Raw genomic sequence first — 16001 nt, 5'->3', positions numbered from 1 at the left:
CATTTACTGTCAAAAAATTAAATATTAAAAAATTACCATTTTTGACCATCTGGAGAAAGTCCGACAGGTCACGGGTCATCGTTTTTCATCAGTAAATTGATTTTTTGGATTGTAGAAAAATTGATTCAAAATGTCATTTGGATTGTGCCTCATGTTGAATAATTACTGTTTTAAGCCTCAATGTGACCAAAATTGGCATTTTTACAGAATTTTTCTCCTACTCAGAAGCTTCTATTTTGACCAATTTCAGGCATTAAAATGACTCTAAACACACTTATATTAGTTCTAAAATTGATATTTCAAATGCAAAAGTCATTTACAGTCAAAAAATTAAATATTAAAAAATTAAAATTTTTGACCATCTGGAGAAAGTTCGACAGGTCACGGGTCATCGTTTTTCATCAGAAAATTGATTTTTTGGACTGTAGAAAAATTGATTCAAAATGTCATTTGGATTGTGCCTCATGTTGAATAACTACTTTTTAAAGCCTCAATGTGACCAAAATTGGCATTTTTACAGACATTTTCTCCTACTCAGAAACTTCTATTTCCACCAATTTCAGGGATTAAAATGACTCTAAACACACTTATTTTTGTTCCAAAAGTGATATTTCACATGCAAAAGTCATTTTGAGTCAAAAAATTAAAAATTAAAAAATTACCATTTTTGACCATCTGGAGAAAGTTCGACATCTTTATAACTACTTTTTAAAGCCTCAATGTGACCAAAAGTGCCATTTTTACAGACTTTTTCTCCTTCTCAGAAGCTTCTATTTTGACCAATTTCAGGCATTAAAATGACTCTAAACACACTTATATTAGTTCCAAAAGTGATAATTCACATGCAATAGTCATTTACTGTCAAAAAATTAAATATTAAAAAATTACCATTTTTGACCATCTGGAGAAAGTTCGACAGGTCACGGGTCATCGTTTTTCATCAGAAAATTGATTTTTTGGACTGTAGAAAAATTGATTCAAAATGTCATTTGGATTGTGCCTCATGATGAATAACTACTTTTTAAAGCCTCAATGTGACCAAAATTGCCATTTTTACAGACTTTTTCTCCTTCTCAGAAGCTTCTATTTTGACCAATTTCAGGCATTAAAATGAGTCTAAACACACTTATATTAGTTCCAAAAGTGATAATTCACATGCAATAGTCATTTACTGTCAAAAAATTAAATATTAAAAAATTACCATTTTTGACCATCTGGAGAAAGTTCGACAGGTCACGGGTCATCGTTTTTCATCAGAAAATTGATTTTTTGGACTGTAGAAAAATTGATTCAAAATGTCATTTGGATTGTGCCTCATGTTGAATAACTACTTTTTAAAGCCTCAATGTGACCAAAATTGCCATTTTTACAGACTTTTTCTCCTTCTCAGAAGCTTCTATTTTGACCAATTTCAGGCATTAAAATGACTCTAAACACACTTATATTAGTTCCAAAAGTGATAATTCACATGCAATAGTCATTTACTGTCAAAAAATTAAATATTAAAAAATTACCATTTTTGACCATCTGGAGAAAGTCCGACAGGTCACGGGTCATCGTTTTTCATCAGTAAATTGATTTTTTGGATTGTAGAAAAATTGATTCAAAATGTCATTTGGATTGTGCCTCATGTTGAATAACTACTTTTTAAAGCCTCAATGTGACCAAAATTGCCATTTTTACAGACTTTTTCTCCTTCTCAGAAGCTTCTATTTTGACCAATTTCAGGCATTAAAATGACTCTAAACACACTTATATTAGTTCCAAAAGTGATAATTCACATGCAATAGTCATTTACTGTCAAAAAATTAAATATTAAAAAATTACCATTTTTGACCATCTGGAGAAAGTCCGACAGGTCACGGGTCATCGTTTTTCATCAGTAAATTGATTTTTTGGATTGTAGAAAAATTGATTCAAAATGTCATTTGGATTGTGCCTCATGTTGAATAACTACTGTTTTAAGCCTCAATGTGACCAAAATTGGCATTTTTACAGAATTTTTCTCCTACTCAGAAGCTTCTATTTTGACCAATTTCAGGCATTAAAATGACTCTAAACACACTTATATTAGTTCTAAAATTGATATTTCAAATGCAAAAGTCATTTACAGTCAAAAAATTAAATATTAAAAAATTAAAATTTTTGACCATCTGGAGAAAGTTCGACAGGTCACGGGTCATCGTTTTTCATCAGAAAATTGATTTTTTGGACTGTAGAAAAATTGATTCAAAATGTCATTTGGATTGTGCCTCATGTTGAATAACTACTTTTTAAAGCCTCAATGTGACCAAAATTGGCATTTTTACAGACATTTTCTCCTACTCAGAAACTTCTATTTCCACCAATTTCAGGGATTAAAATGACTCTAAACACACTTATTTTTGTTCCAAAAGTGATATTTCACATGCAAAAGTCATTTTGAGTCAAAAAATTAAAAATTAAAAAATTACCATTTTTGACCATCTGGAGAAAGTTCGACATCTTTATAACTACTTTTTAAAGCCTCAATGTGACCAAAAGTGCCATTTTTACAGACTTTTTCGCCTTCTCAGAAGCTTCTATTTTGACCAATTTCAGGCATTAAAATGACTCTAAACACACTTATATTAGTTCCAAAAGTGATAATTCACATGCAATAGTCATTTACTGTCAAAAAATTAAATATTAAAAAATTACCATTTTTGACCATCTGGAGAAAGTTCGACAGGTCACGGGTCATCGTTTTTCATCAGAAAATTGATTTTTTGGACTGTAGAAAAATTGATTCAAAATGTCATTTGGATTGTGCCTCATGATGAATAACTACTTTTTAAAGCCTCAATGTGACCAAAATTGCCATTTTTACAGACTTTTTCTCCTTCTCAGAAGCTTCTATTTTGACCAATTTCAGGCATTAAAATGACTCTAAACACACTTATTTTAGTTCCAAAAGTGATAATTCACATGCAATAGTCATCTACAGTAAAAAAAATATATATTAAAAAATTTCCATTTTTGACCATCTGGAGAAAGTTTGACAGGTCACGGGTCATTGTTTTTCATCAGAAAATTGATTTTTTGGACTGTAGAAAAATTGATTCAAAATGTCATTTGGATTGTGCCTCATGTTGAATAACTGCTTTTTAAAGCCTCAATGTGACCAACATTGGCATTTTTTGCAGACTTTTTCTACTACTCAGAAGCCTCTATTTCAACTAATTTCAGGCATTAAAATGAATCTAAACACACTTATATTAGTTCCAAAAGTGATAATTCACATGCAATAGTCATTTACTGTCAAAAAATTAAAAAATAAAAAATTACCATTTTTGACCATCTGGAGAAAGTTCGACAGGTGACGGGTCATCAATTTCATCGGAAAATTGATTTTTTGGACTGTAGAAAAATTGATTCAAAATGTCATTTGGATTGTGCCTCATGTTGAATAACCACTTTTTAAAGCCTCAATGTGACCAAAATTGCCATTTTTACAGACTTTTTCTCCTACTCAGAAGCTTCTATTTTGACCAATTTCAGGCATTAAAATGACTCTAAACACACTTATATTAGTTCTAAAATTGATATTTCACATGCAAAAGTCATTTACAGTCACAAAATTAAATATTAAAAAACTTACTATTTTTGACCATCTGGAGAAAGTTTGACAGGTCACGGGTCATCGTTTTTCATCAGAAAATTGATTTTTTGGACTGTAGAAAAATTGATTCAAAATGTCATTTGGATTGTGCCTCATGTTGAATAACTACTTTTTAAAGCCTCAATGTGACCAAAATTGGCATTTTTACAGACATTTTCTCCTACTCAGAAACTTCTATTTCCACCAATTTCAGGGATTAAAATGACTCTAAACACACTTATTTTTGTTCCAAAAGTGATATTTCACATGCAAAAGTCATTTTGAGTCAAAAAATTAAAAATTAAAAAATTACCATTTTTGACCATCTGGAGAAAGTTCGACATCTTTATAACTACTTTTTAAAGCCTCAATGTGACAAAAATTGCCATTTTTACAGACTTTTTCTCCTTCTCAGAAGCATCTATTTTGACCAATTTCAGGCATTAAAATGACTCTAAACACACTTATATTAGTTCCAAAAGTGATAATTCACATGCAATAGTCATTTATGGTCAAAAAATTAAATATTAAAAAATTACCATTTTTGACCATCTGGAGAAAGTTCGACAGGTCACGGGTCATCGTTTTTCATCAGAAAATTGATTTTTTGGACTGTAGAAAAATTGATTCAAAATGTCATTTGGATTGTGCCTCATGTTGAATAACTACTTTTTAAAGCCTCAATGTGACCAAAATTGGCATTTTTACAGACATTTTCTCCTACTCAGAAACTTCTATTTCGACCAATTTCAGGGATTAAAATGACTCTAAACACACTTATTTTTGTTCCAAAAGTGATATTTCACATGCAAAAGTCATTTTGAGTCAAAAAATTAAAAATTAAAAAATTACCATTTTTGACCATCTGGAGAAAGTTCGACATCTTTATAACTACTTTTTAAAGCCTCAATGTGACCAAAATTGCCATTTTTACAGACTTTTTCTCCTTCTCAGAAGCTTCTATTTTGACCAATTTCAGGCATTAAAATGACTCTAAACACACTTATATTAGTTCCAAAAGTGATAATTCACATGCAATAGTCATTTACTGTCAAAAAAATTAAATATTAAAAAATTACCATTTTTGACCATCTGGAGAAAGTTCGACAGGTCACGGGTCATCGTTTTTCATCAGAAAATTTATTTTTTGGACTGTAGAAAAATTGATTCAAAATGTCATTTGGATTGTGCCTCATGTTGAATAACTACTTTTTAAAGCCTCAATGTGACCAAAATTGCCATTTTTACAGACTTTTTCTCCTTCTCAGAAGCTTCTATTTTGACCAATTTCAGGCATTAAAATGACTCTAAACACACTTATATTAGTTCCAAAAGTGATAATTCACATGCAATAGTCATTTACTGTCAAAAAATTAAATATAAAAAAATTACCATTTTTGACCATCTGGAGAAAGTCCGACAGGTCACGGGTCATCGTTTTTCATCAGAAAATTGATTTTTTGGATTGTAGAAAAATTGATTCAAAATGTCATTTGGATTGTGCCTCATGTTGAATAACTACTGTTTTAAGCCTCAATGTGACCAAAATTGGCATTTTTACAGACTTTTTCTCCTACTCAGAAGCTTCTATTTTGACCAATTTCAGGCATTAAAATGACTCTAAACACACTTATATTAGTTCTAAAATTGATATTTCAAATGCAAAAGTCATTTACAGTCAAAAAATTAAATATTAAAAAATTACAATTTTTGACCATCTGGAGAAAGTTCGACAGGTCACGGGTCATCGTTTTTCATCAGAAAATTGATTTTTTGGACTGTAGAAAAATTGATTCAAAATGTCATTTGGATTGTGCCTCATGTTGAATAACTACTTTTTAAAGCCTCAATGTGACCAAAATTGGCATTTTTACAGACATTTTCTCCTACTCAGAAACTTCTATTTCCACCAATTTCAGGGATTAAAATGACTCTAAACACACTTATTTTTGTTCCAAAAGTGATATTTCACATGCAAAAGTCATTTTGAGTCAAAAAATTAAAAATTAAAAAATTACCATTTTTGACCATCTGGAGAAAGTTCGACATCTTTATAACTACTTTTTAAAGCCTCAATGTGACCAAAATTGCCATTTTTACAGACTTTTTCTCCTTCTCAGAAGCTTCTATTTTGACCAATTTCAGGCATTAAAATGAGTCTAAACACACTTATATTAGTTCCAAAAGTGATAATTCACATGCAATAGTCATTTACTGTCAAAAAATTAAATATTAAAAAATTACCATTTTTGACCATCTGGAGAAAGTTCGACAGGTCACGGGTCATCGTTTTTCATCAGAAAATTGATTTTTTGGACTGTAGAAAAATTGATTCAAAATGTCATTTGGATTGTGCCTCATGTTGAATAACTACTTTTTAAAGCCTCAATGTGACCAAAATTGCCATTTTTACAGACTTTTTCTCCTTCTCAGAAGCTTCTATTTTGACCAATTTCAGGCATTAAAATGACTCTAAACACACTTATATTAGTTCCAAAAGTGATAATTCACATGCAATAGTCATTTACTGTCAAAAAATTAAATATTAAAAAATTACCATTTTTGACCATCTGGAGAAAGTCCGACAGGTCACGGGTCATCGTTTTTCATCAGTAAATTGATTTTTTGGATTGTAGAAAAATTGATTCAAAATGTCATTTGGATTGTGCCTCATGTTGAATAACTACTTTTTAAAGCCTCAATGTGACCAAAATTGCCATTTTTACAGACTTTTTCTCCTTCTCAGAAGCTTCTATTTTGACCAATTTCAGGCATTAAAATGACTCTAAACACACTTATATTAGTTCCAAAAGTGATAATTCACATGCAAAAGTCATTTACAGTCAAAAAATTAAATATTAAAAAATTACAATTTTTGACCATCTGGAGAAAGTTCGACAGGTCACGGGTCATCGTTTTTCATCAGAAAATTGATTTTTTGGACTGTAGAAAAATTGATTCAAAATGTCATTTGGATTGTGCCTCATGTTGAATAACTACTTTTTAAAGCCTCAATGTGACCAAAATTGGCATTTTTACAGACATTTTCTCCTACTCAGAAACTTCTATTTCCACCAATTTCAGGGATTAAAATGACTCTAAACACACTTATTTTTGTTCCAAAAGTGATATTTCACATGCAAAAGTCATTTTGAGTCAAAAAATTAAAAATTAAAAAATTACCATTTTTGACCATCTGGAGAAAGTTCGACATCTTTATAACTACTTTTTAAAGCCTCAATGTGACCAAAATTGCCATTTTTACAGACTTTTTCTCCTTCTCAGAAGCTTCTATTTTGACCAATTTCAGGCATTAAAATGAGTCTAAACACACTTATATTAGTTCCAAAAGTGATAATTCACATGCAATAGTCATTTACTGTCAAAAAATTAAATATTAAAAAATTACCATTTTTGACCATCTGGAGAAAGTTCGACAGGTCACGGGTCATCGTTTTTCATCAGAAAATTGATTTTTTGGACTGTAGAAAAATTGATTCAAAATGTCATTTGGATTGTGCCTCATGTTGAATAACTACTTTTTAAAGCCTCAATGTGACCAAAATTGCCATTTTTACAGACTTTTTCTCCTTCTCAGAAGCTTCTATTTTGACCAATTTCAGGCATTAAAATGACTCTAAACACACTTATATTAGTTCCAAAAGTGATAATTCACATGCAATAGTCATTTACTGTCAAAAAATTAAATATTAAAAAATTACCATTTTTGACCATCTGGAGAAAGTCCGACAGGTCACGGGTCATCGTTTTTCATCAGTAAATTGATTTTTTGGATTGTAGAAAAATTGATTCAAAATGTCATTTGGATTGTGCCTCATGTTGAATAACTACTTTTTAAAGCCTCAATGTGACCAAAATTGCCATTTTTACAGACTTTTTCTCCTTCTCAGAAGCTTCTATTTTGACCAATTTCAGGCATTAAAATGACTCTAAACACACTTATATTAGTTCCAAAAGTGATAATTCACATGCAATAGTCATTTACTGTCAAAAAATTAAATATTAAAAAATTACCATTTTTGACCATCTGGAGAAAGTCCGACAGGTCACGGGTCATCGTTTTTCATCAGTAAATTGATTTTTTGGATTGTAGAAAAATTGATTCAAAATGTCATTTGGATTGTGCCTCATGTTGAATAACTACTGTTTTAAGCCTCAATGTGACCAAAATTGGCATTTTTACAGAATTTTTCTCCTACTCAGAAGCTTCTATTTTGACCAATTTCAGGCATTAAAATGACTCTAAACACACTTATATTAGTTCTAAAATTGATATTTCAAATGCAAAAGTCATTTACAGTCAAAAAATTAAATATTAAAAAATTACAATTTTTGACCATCTGGAGAAAGTTCGACAGGTCACGGGTCATTGTTTTTCATCAGAAAATTGATTTTTTGGACTGTAGAAAAATTGATTCAAAATGTCATTTGGATTGTGCCTCATGTTGAATAACTACTTTTTAAAGCCTCAATGTGACCAAAATTGCCATTTTTACAGACTTTTTCTCCTTCTCAGAAGCTTCTATTTTGACCAATTTCAGGCATTAAAATGACTCTAAACACACTTATATTAGTTCCAAAAGTGATAATTCACATGCAATAGTCATTTACTGTCAAAAAATTAAATATTAAAAAATTACCATTTTTGACCATCTGGAGAAAGTTCGACAGGTCACGGGTCATCGTTTTTCATCAAAAAATTGATTTTTTGGACTGTAGAAAAATTGATTCAAAATGTCATTTGGATTGTGCCTCATGTTGAATAACTACTTTTTAAAGCCTCAATGTGACCAAAATTGCCATTTTTACAGACTTTTTCTCCTTCTCAGAAGCTTCTATTTTGACCAATTTCAGGCATTAAAATGACTCTAAACACACTTATATTAGTTCTAAAATTGATATTTCAAATGCAAAAGTCATTTACAGTCAAAAAATTAAATATTAAAAAATTACAATTTTTGACCATCTGGAGAAAGTTCGACAGGTCACGGGTCATCGTTTTTCATCAGAAAATTGATTTTTTGGACTGTAGAAAAATTGATTCAAAATGTCATTTGGATTGTGCCTCATGTTGAATAACTACTTTTTAAAGCCTCAATGTGACCAAAATTGGCATTTTTACAGACATTTTCTCCTACTCAGAAACTTCTATTTCCACCAATTTCAGGGATTAAAATGACTCTAAACACACTTATTTTTGTTCCAAAAGTGATATTTCACATGCAAAAGTCATTTTGAGTCAAAAAATTAAAAATTAAAAAATTACCATTTTTGACCATCTGGAGAAAGTTCGACATCTTTATAACTACTTTTTAAAGCCTCAATGTGACCAAAAGTGCCATTTTTACAGACTTTTTCTCCTTCTCAGAAGCTTCTATTTTGACCAATTTCAGGCATTAAAATGACTCTAAACACACTTATATTAGTTCCAAAAGTGATAATTCACATGCAATAGTCATTTACTGTCAAAAAATTAAATATTAAAAAATTACCATTTTTGACCATCTGGAGAAAGTTCGACAGGTCACGGGTCATCGTTTTTCATCAGAAAATTGATTTTTTGGACTGTAGAAAAATTGATTCAAAATGTCATTTGGATTGTGCCTCATGATGAATAACTACTTTTTAAAGCCTCAATGTGACCAAAATTGCCATTTTTACAGACTTTTTCTCCTTCTCAGAAGCTTCTATTTTGACCAATTTCAGGCATTAAAATGACTCTAAACACACTTATATTAGTTCCAAAAGTGATAATTCACATGCAATAGTCATTTACTGTCAAAAAAATTAAATATTAAAAAATTACCATTTTTGACGATCTGAAGAAAGTTTGACAGGTCACGGGTCATTGTTTTTCATCAGAAAATTGATTTTTTGGACTGTAGAAAAATTGATTCAAAATGTCATTTGGATTGTGCCTCATGTTGAATAACTACTTTTTAAAGCCTCAATGTTACCAAAATTGCCATTTTTACAGACTTTTTCTCCTTCTCAGAAACTTCTATTTTGACCAATTTCAGGCATTAAAATGACTCTAAACACACTTATATTAGTACCAAAAGTGATAATTCACATGCAATAGTCATTTACTGTCAAAAAATTAAATATTAAAAAATTACCATTTTTGACTATCTGGAGAAAGTTCGACAGGTCACGGGTCATCGTTTTTCATCAGAAAATTGATTTTTTGGACTGTAGAAAAATTGATTCAAAATGTCATTTGGATTGTGCCTCATGTTGAATAACTACTTTTTAAAGCCTCAATGTGACCAAAATTGGCATTTTTACAGACATTTTCTCCTACTCAGAAACTTCTATTTCCACCAATTTCAGGGATTAAAATGACTCTAAACACACTTATTTTTGTTCCAAAAGTGATATTTCAAATGCAAAAGTCATTTTGAGTCAAAAAATTAAAAATAAAAAAATTACCATTTTTGACCATCTGGAGAAAGTTCGACATCTTTATAACTACTTTTTAAAGCCTCAATGTGACAAAAATTGCCATTTTTACAGACTTTTTCTCCTTCTCAGAAGCTTCTATTTTGACCAATTTCAGGCATTAAAATGACTCTAAACACACTTATATTAGTTCCAAAAGTGATAATTCACATGCAATAGTCATTTACGGTCAAAAAACTTAAATATTAAAAAATTACCATTTTTGACCATCTGGAGAAAGTTCGACAGGTCACGGGTCATCGTTTTTCATCAGAAAATTGATTTTTTGGACTGTAGAAAAATTGATTCAAAATGTCATTTGGATTGTGCCTCATGTTGAATAAGTACTTTTTAAAGCCTCAATGTGACCAAAATTGCCATTTTTACAGACTTTTTCTCCTACTCAGAAACTTCTATTTCGACCAATTTCAGGGATTAAAATGACTCTAAACACACTTATTTTTGTTCCAAAAGTGATATTTCACATGCAAAAGTCATTTTGAGTCAAAAAATTAAATATTAAAAATTTACCATCTTTGACCATCTGGAGAAAGTTCGACAGGTCATCGTTTTCATCAGAAAATTGATTTTTTGGACTGTAGAAAAATTGATTCAAAATGTCATTTGGGTTGTGCCTCATGTTGAATAACTACTTATTGAAGCCTCAATGTGACCAAAATTGGTATTTTTACAGACATTTTCTCCTACTCAGAAACTTCTATTTCGACCAATTTCAGGCATTAAAATGGCTCTAAACACACTTATTATTGTTCCAAAATTGATATTTCACATGCAAAAGTCATTTTGAGTCAAAAAATTAAATATTAAAAAATTACCATTTTTGACGATCTGAAGAAAGTTCGACAGGTCACGGGTCATCGTTTTTCATCAGAAAATTGATTTTTTGGACTGTAGAAAAATTGATTCAAAATGTCATTTGGATGGTGCCTCATGTTGAATAACTACTTTTTAAAGCCTCAATGTGACCAAAATTGCCATTTTTACAGACTTTTTCTCCTTCTCAGAAGCTTCTATTTTGACCAATTTCAGGCATTAAAATGACTCTAAACACACTTATATTAGTTCCAAAAGTGATAATTCACATGCAATAGTCATTTACTGTCAAAAAAATTAAATATTAAAAAATTACCATTTTTGACGATCTGAAGAAAGTTTGACAGGTCACGGGTCATTGTTTTTCATCAGAAAATTGATTTTTTGGACTGTAGAAAAATTGATTCAAAATGTCATTTGGATTGTGCCTCATGTTGAATAACTACTTTTTAAAGCCTCAATGTTACCAAAATTGCCATTTTTACAGACTTTTTCTCCTTCTCAGAAACTTCTATTTTGACCAATTTCAGGCATTAAAATGACTCTAAACACACTTATATTAGTACCAAAAGTGATAATTCACATGCAATAGTCATTTACTGTCAAAAAATTAAATATTAAAAAATTACCATTTTTGACTATCTGGAGAAAGTTCGACAGGTCACGGGTCATCGTTTTTCATCAGAAAATTGATTTTTTGGACTGTAGAAAAATTGATTCAAAATGTCATTTGGATTGTGCCTCATGTTGAATAACTACTTTTTAAAGCCTCAATGTGACCAAAATTGGCATTTTTACAGACATTTTCTCCTACTCAGAAACTTCTATTTCCACCAATTTCAGGGATTAAAATGACTCTAAACACACTTATTTTTGTTCCAAAAGTGATATTTCAAATGCAAAAGTCATTTTGAGTCAAAAAATTAAAAATAAAAAAATTACCATTTTTGACCATCTGGAGAAAGTTCGACATCTTTATAACTACTTTTTAAAGCCTCAATGTGACAAAAATTGCCATTTTTACAGACTTTTTCTCCTTCTCAGAAGCTTCTATTTTGACCAATTTCAGGCATTAAAATGACTCTAAACACACTTATATTAGTTCTAAAATTGATATTTCAAATGCAAAAGTCATTTACAGTCAAAAAATTAAATATTAAAAAATTACAATTTTTGACCATCTGGAGAAAGTTCGACAGGTCACGGGTCATCGTTTTTCATCAGAAAATTGATTTTTTGGACTGTAGAAAAATTGATTCAAAATGTCATTTGGATTGTGCCTCATGTTGAATAACTACTTTTTAAAGCCTCAATGTGACCAAAATTGGCATTTTTACAGACATTTTCTCCTACTCAGAAACTTCTATTTCCACCAATTTCAGGGATTAAAATGACTCTAAACACACTTATTTTTGTTCCAAAAGTGATATTTCACATGCAAAAGTCATTTTGAGTCAAAAAATTAAAAATTAAAAAATTACCATTTTTGACCATCTGGAGAAAGTTCGACATCTTTATAACTACTTTTTAAAGCCTCAATGTGACCAAAATTGCCATTTTTACAGACTTTTTCTCCTTCTCAGAAGCTTCTATTTTGACCAATTTCAGGCATTAAAATGAGTCTAAACACACTTATATTAGTTCCAAAAGTGATAATTCACATGCAATAGTCATTTACTGTCAAAAAATTAAATATTAAAAAATTACCATTTTTGACCATCTGGAGAAAGTTCGACAGGTCACGGGTCATCGTTTTTCATCAGAAAATTGATTTTTTGGACTGTAGAAAAATTGATTCAAAATGTCATTTGGATTGTGCCTCATGTTGAATAACTACTTTTTAAAGCCTCAATGTGACCAAAATTGCCATTTTTACAGACTTTTTCTCCTTCTCAGAAGCTTCTATTTTGACCAATTTCAGGCATTAAAATGACTCTAAACACACTTATATTAGTTCCAAAAGTGATAATTCACATGCAATAGTCATTTACTGTCAAAAAATTAAATATTAAAAAATTACCATTTTTGACCATCTGGAGAAAGTTCGACAGGTCACGGGTCATCGTTTTTCATCAAAAAATTGATTTTTTGGACTGTAGAAAAATTGATTCAAAATGTCATTTGGATTGTGCCTCATGTTGAATAACTACTTTTTAAAGCCTCAATGTGACCAAAATTGCCATTTTTACAGACTTTTTCTCCTTCTCAGAAGCTTCTATTTTGACCAATTTCAGGCATTAAAATGACTCTAAACACACTTATATTAGTTCTAAAATTGATATTTCAAATGCAAAAGTCATTTACAGTCAAAAAATTAAATATTAAAAAATTACAATTTTTGACCATCTGGAGAAAGTTCGACAGGTCACGGGTCATCGTTTTTCATCAGAAAATTGATTTTTTGGACTGTAGAAAAATTGATTCAAAATGTCATTTGGATTGTGCCTCATGTTGAATAACTACTTTTTAAAGCCTCAATGTGACCAAAATTGGCATTTTTACAGACATTTTCTCCTACTCAGAAACTTCTATTTCCACCAATTTCAGGGATTAAAATGACTCTAAACACACTTATTTTTGTTCCAAAAGTGATATTTCACATGCAAAAGTCATTTTGAGTCAAAAAATTAAAAATTAAAAAATTACCATTTTTGACCATCTGGAGAAAGTTCGACATCTTTATAACTACTTTTTAAAGCCTCAATGTGACCAAAAGTGCCATTTTTACAGACTTTTTCTCCTTCTCAGAAGCTTCTATTTTGACCAATTTCAGGCATTAAAATGACTCTAAACACACTTATATTAGTTCCAAAAGTGATAATTCACATGCAATAGTCATTTACTGTCAAAAAATTAAATATTAAAAAATTACCATTTTTGACCATCTGGAGAAAGTTCGACAGGTCACGGGTCATCGTTTTTCATCAGAAAATTGATTTTTTGGACTGTAGAAAAATTGATTCAAAATGTCATTTGGATTGTGCCTCATGATGAATAACTACTTTTTAAAGCCTCAATGTGACCAAAATTGCCATTTTTACAGACTTTTTCTCCTTCTCAGAAGCTTCTATTTTGACCAATTTCAGGCATTAAAATGACTCTAAACACACTTATATTAGTTCCAAAAGTGATAATTCACATGCAATAGTCATTTACTGTTAAAAAAATTACATATTAAAAAATTACCATTTTTGACGATCTGAAGAAAGTTTGACAGGTCACGGGTCATTGTTTTTCATCAGAAAATTGATTTTTTGGACTGTAGAAAAATTGATTCAAAATGTCATTTGGATTGTGCCTCATGTTGAATAACTACTTTTTAAAGCCTCAATGTTACCAAAATTGCCATTTTTACAGACTTTTTCTCCTTCTCAGAAACTTCTATTTTGACCAATTTCAGGCATTAAAATGACTCTAAACACACTTATATTAGTACCAAAAGTGATAATTCACATGCAATAGTCATTTACTGTCAAAAAATTAAATATTAAAAAATTACCATTTTTGACTATCTGGAGAAAGTTCGACAGGTCACGGGTCATCGTTTTTCATCAGAAAATTGATTTTTTGGACTGTAGAAAAATTGATTCAAAATGTCATTTGGATTGTGCCTCATGTTGAATAACTACTTTTTAAAGCCTCAATGTGACCAAAATTGGCATTTTTACAGACATTTTCTCCTACTCAGAAACTTCTATTTCCACCAATTTCAGGGATTAAAATGACTCTAAACACACTTATTTTTGTTCCAAAAGTGATATTTCAAATGCAAAAGTCATTTTGAGTCAAAAAATTAAAAATAAAAAAATTACCATTTTTGACCATCTGGAGAAAGTTCGACATCTTTATAACTACTTTTTAAAGCCTCAATGTGACAAAAATTGCCATTTTTACAGACTTTTTCTCCTTCTCAGAAGCTTCTATTTTGACCAATTTCAGGCATTAAAATGACTCTAAACACACTTATATTAGTTCCAAAAGTGATAATTCACATGCAATAGTCATTTACGGTCAAAAAACTTAAATATTAAAAAATTACCATTTTTGACCATCTGGAGAAAGTTCGACAGGTCACGGGTCATCGTTTTTCATCAGAAAATTGATTTTTTGGACTGTAGAAAAATTGATTCAAAATGTCATTTGGATTGTGCCTCATGTTGAATAAGTACTTTTTAAAGCCTCAATGTGACCAAAATTGCCATTTTTACAGACTTTTTCTCCTACTCAGAAACTTCTATTTCGACCAATTTCAGGGATTAAAATGACTCTAAACACACTTATTTTTGTTCCAAAAGTGATATTTCACATGCAAAAGTCATTTTGAGTCAAAAAATTAAATATTAAAAATTTACCATCTTTGACCATCTGGAGAAAGTTCGACAGGTCATCGTTTTCATCAGAAAATTGATTTTTTGGACTGTAGAAAAATTGATTCAAAATGTCATTTGGGTTGTGCCTCATGTTGAATAACTACTTATTGAAGCCTCAATGTGACCAAAATTGGTATTTTTACAGACATTTTCTCCTACTCAGAAACTTCTATTTCGACCAATTTCAGGCATTAAAATGGCTCTAAACACACTTATTATTGTTCCAAAATTGATATTTCACATGCAAAAGTCATTTTGAGTCAAAAAATTAAATATTAAAAAATTACCATTTTTGACGATCTGAAGAAAGTTCGACAGGTCACGGGTCATCGTTTTTCATCAGAAAATTGATTTTTTGGACTGTAGAAAAATTGATTCAAAATGTCATTTGGATGGTGCCTCATGTTGAATAACTACTTTTTAAAGCCTCAATGTGACCAAAATTGCCATTTTTACAGACTTTTTCTCCTTCTCAGAAGCTTCTATTTTGACCAATTTCAGGCATTAAAATGACTCTAAACACACTTATATTAGTTCCAAAAGTGATAATTCACATGCAATAGTCATTTACTGTCAAAAAAATTAAATATTAAAAAATTACCATTTTTGACGATCTGAAGAAAGTTTGACAGGTCACGGGTCATTGTTTTTCATCAGAAAATTGATTTTTTGGACTGTAGAAAAATTGATTCAAAATGTCATTTGGATTGTGCCTC

The sequence above is a fragment of the Triturus cristatus genome, chromosome 7 (assembly GCF_964204655.1).
Source record: "Triturus cristatus chromosome 7, aTriCri1.1, whole genome shotgun sequence".
NCBI lineage: Eukaryota > Metazoa > Chordata > Amphibia > Caudata > Salamandridae > Triturus > Triturus cristatus.
This window is presented reverse-complemented; position numbering follows the sequence as displayed.